This window comes from Echinops telfairi, unplaced genomic scaffold (genome assembly GCF_000313985.2).
Source record: "Echinops telfairi isolate 266 unplaced genomic scaffold, ASM31398v2 ScPeMD7_7469;HRSCAF=8507_1, whole genome shotgun sequence".
Classification (NCBI taxonomy): Eukaryota; Metazoa; Chordata; class Mammalia; order Afrosoricida; family Tenrecidae; genus Echinops; species Echinops telfairi.
The window spans coordinates 148,940,106-148,944,418 of NW_022111373.1; the positions used below are offsets into that span (position 1 = coordinate 148,940,106).

Genomic DNA, 4,313 nt, shown 5'->3' on the forward strand with positions numbered 1-4,313 from the left:
CGTTTTGTTCTGTGGCATGTAGGGCGCTATGAGTCGGTGGCACCCAATCACCACCACCACCACCACCACCACCACCACCTTCTCCCCAGAGCTGCTCAGCTGCTTCACAGAAGATCCCATCACAGAGTTGACCATGCACTCTGTTGGTCACATCATGGGAGAATCTTGGCCCAGCCAAGTTGACTGTGGTCCAACCATCACAGTGATTCTTGGGCCTCCATGCAGTTGTCCTCCACCAGCTCCGTAGAGACCCACTGGCCACTGTCAAGGCACAGGCCTGCTGGAGATTTGAATGAGGTTGTGTGGACTCTGTGCGGCTGGGAGCAGGCCCTCCAATGGAGATGGGCACGCTGGTGTTCTCTGCATAGTCACTGCTCATGGAAGCATCAGGTAACAGTTAAGCAGATGGCATTGGGTGAATCTGCTGCACAAGCCAAGAGCGTTCCCTCGAGGACTAAGGTGTGCCTGGCTCAAGCCATGGTGTTTTCAGCTGCCTCACATGCACGTGAAAATCGGACATTAAATAGGGAAGACTGAAGAAGGATCAGTGCATTTGAATCTCGGTGCTGGAGAAGAATATTTTAAAATACCATGGACTGCCAAAAGAACAAGCAAATCTGTCTTGGAAGAAGTACAGCTAGAATACTCCTCCGAGGCAAGGATGGGGAGGCTTCATCATTTGTGCTTTGGATGTGTTATCAGGAGAGACCAGTCCTTGAAGAAGGACATTGTGCTAGTCTGGGTACTCTAGAGAAACAAATCCACAGAAACTCATATGTATAAGGGAGAGTTTTATGTAAAGGGTAAGTGCACATCAAGAAAACATCCCAACCCAGTGCTGCCCAAAAGCCCACAGTCCAACATTAACCCGTATGTCCAACGCCAATCCACAAAGTCCTCCTCTAGCTCACAAAACACACGCAATCACGCTGACTGCAGGAGGAAAGCCGATCAGTGAGCGTGTAAGCATCTCAGCGCTGGCAGGGTCTCCACGTGGCTGCTCCAGCACCCCGGGCTGCATCAGGGTAGTCCATGCAGCTTCTCCTCAGGGATGTCTTCCAGGAAGTGAGCCTTGCCAGCTGAAGAAGGGAACTGGCTAAGGCAACTGCACCCTGATCTGACCATCAGAAAGCAAGAGACCGAGAATTAGAAAGGCGAGACTCACCGAGCCATTTATCTTTCAATTAGCCCCACATGTGTTTATTGGCCAGGTTGGCATAATACACATTAACTATCTCAGACATCATGCTTGGTCAAGTAGAGGGGAAGCAACAAGCATGAAATCCCTCAGAGATATGGACTGACACAGTGGTTGCAACGATGAGCTCAGACATAAGCACAGTGTTGAGGACGGTGCAGGACCAGGTGGTGTTTCACTCTGTGGAACATGCATAGCTGTGAGTTGAAACCGATCCTATGGCACCTGACAATATCTAAGCCTTGCCGCAGCAATATTTTATTGTTTCTGGGTAGGGGGGGTCTTCTGCTAGAAGTGTTTGTAGGTGTTTTAGGTTTTCAGAGTGACAGGGATTTCTTCTGTTGTTTGTAAAGTCGCCGTGAATCGCAGTTGACCCTGCTATCTATATCAACCCACCATCCATCCATCCATCCATCCATCCATCCATCCATCCATCCATCCATCCATTCATCCATCCAACTATCCACCCACCCACCTATCCATCCACCCACTCACCTACCATTCATCCAACCATCCATTGATTCATCCATCCATCCGTTCATCTACCCACCCACCCTCCCAACCATCCACCCACCTATTTATCTACCCATCCTCCCTCCCAGCCAACCATCCATCCTTCCATTCGTCTAACCATCCACCCACACACCTGTCCATCCATCCACACAACAATTCATCCACCCACTCACCTACCATTCATCCAACCATTCACCCTCCCATCCATCTATCCATCTATCCCATCTGAACAGGCCTGTAGCTCCGCTAACCTGTGTCAAGGGGTGTTGGGTGAGCCCCCTGACCCCCATCCTTCCCCCATCACCCTTGCTGAGTCTTCTCTACCTTGGGAGATTGGAGCTTCCTCTCTGAGCATTCATACTGCCCCTGGACTTGAGCCCATGTGCTCATGTGGCCTCCAGCCCCCTTGACACCCTTCTATTCTGCAGTTGGAGGAGTTCTCAGGTAGCCCACAGGGCTGGGAAGTGGGACGTGGCTGGGGGAAGCATCACAGGCAGTAGACATACTGAGAGGTTGAATAAAGAGATCCTTGTTGCGTTCTTCAGATATTTGTCTTAGCAGTGTCATGCCCTGGGTGCCTGGCATAGGAAGACCCAAGGGGTGCTCCCCATAATAGTCTGGGGGAGACAGGCATGTGGCTCTGACAGTGAAGGAGATCTGAGCACAGTGGCCAGCACAACCCCCACCTCATGTGTTCTCTGCTATCAGAAGCCAGAAGAGAAACACTTTGGGTACTGGGAGTTCATGATATGAAGAATTTCGAAAGAGAATTGGTCAGGAAGGGGATAGAAAAGAAGCAAAAATATATCAATGAAAAAGGGGAAGGGAAGAAATAAAAAGCAACTGAATGGGGGGCTGTGGCTGGGGAGAGGTCCCACACCTGGACAGTCGGGCCTCTGCCCAGGACCACAGCCATGCCCTTCCCCAGCCTCAGCCGCTCTCCCCACCCCTGAGGCCCTCCCAGAATGGTCACTTACAGGCGGACAGCCAGACAGCAGGGCTACAGCCGACCCTGGGGCACTGAGCTCCATGGGTGAGGCCTGCGTCAGGTGGGGCCTGAAGCCCACTTCCTGGTGGCTCCGTGTCCCCTCTGTTCTTGGGGTGAGTTTGTGTCGAGGGTCTGGAAGGTTGTTAAGGGGGTGAGTTGGTGTCCCTGTGTAGTGTGTCTGGAGGGTCCAATGCCAGGGGTTCTTGGCTCTAAAATAGGCAGGTGTATTAGTCTAGGTACTTTGGAGAAACAAATGCACAGCGACTCATGTATAAGAGAGAGTTGTATGTAAAGAAAATGTGCATCACGAAAACATCCCAACCCAATGCTGCCCAAGCCCACAAGTCCAACATTAACCCATTAACCCAACACCAGTCCACAAAGTCCTCCACCTCACAAAACAGAGGCAATGATGCCGACTGCAGGAGGAAAGCTGAGTCAGTGAACGAACAAGCATCTCAGCACTAGCAGGGGTCTCCACAGGGCTGCTCCAGCACCCAGGGCTGCATCGGGATAGGTCCATGTGGCTTCTCCTTGGGGATGTCTTGTAGGGAGTCAGTTTTGCAAGCTGAAGCAGGGAACTGCTAAGGCAGTTGCACCCTGTTGCGACCATCACAAAGCAAGAGACCTGAGAACTAGAAAGGCGAGTCTCATCACCCATTTATCCCTCCGCCTTTCAATTAACCCCACATGTGATTATCGGCCAGGCTGGCACAATTAACTAACTCAGCAGGGAACTCAGGTGCCCATCTGCCCACCTCTGGGAAGGTGGTGGGGTCATCCCAGGCCAGGTCCTAGGTGAGGGAGAGCCGATCTACAGCCCAGTACCACCATCTGGGTCCCCCAGGCACTGAACTCGAGTCCCTCTGGGTGTAGGGCCATCAAGGCCTGAGTCATGGAACCTTACCCACACTGTCCGCCAGCCTGCAGGGTGGACAGACTGCTGAGGGCCAGGAGGCTGAGTCTCAAACATCAACCTTGTGGATTGTCTGTGAGCCCTAGGGGTGGCCACCCCTGGACAGGAGCCCCAGGGCCATCGGGGTTGGCACTGAGATGAAATTCTATTTTTTTCTGATGTGCTTGGGTTTGTTTCAACATCGAAGAGGCTGTGAAACCAGCCGAGGTGTGGTGGCGTTTACAGGACTGCTCTTCAGCCTAACCGCCCAGGGCAGATGCTACTCCCTCCATCTGGGAGGGTGGGAGCCCGAGTCCCATGCAGGGAGGGCCAGGTGGACCCCGTGCCATGTCCTCACCCCACTGGAGTCTCTGTTTACCTACGTTGTGCGCACCCCCTAAGACCGGGCTGCTGGGTCTTGGTGGTCCTCCCTCCTGGGGTGCACGTCCTTTGTCCCATCCATGTTTCCCCAGAACACCCCGCCCACAGCAGTGCAGCATCCAGAGGGCAGTCCCCACAGTGAGGCCACGACCATGGGGTCTGTCTTGTCATTGGGTCTGTCCATGCCCAGGGCCAGCCCCATACCCACCATGGGATAATGGTGTCCATGGGGCCTGTGTTACGTGTAGGGCTGTCCTGACATGGGATAGTGGTGTCCATGGGGCCTGTGGTACCTGTAGAGCTGTCCCCACATGGGATAATGGTGTCCATGGGGCCTG

General features: G+C 53.3%; 1 protein-coding gene across 1 annotated transcript in view; it reads left to right on the forward strand.

Moving 5' to 3' along the window:
• AHRR (aryl-hydrocarbon receptor repressor) overlaps positions 1 to 4,313 on the forward strand; it is a 96,973-nt gene that overhangs the window by 4,033 nt on the left and 88,627 nt on the right. The gene's annotated exons all lie outside the window — the stretch shown is intronic.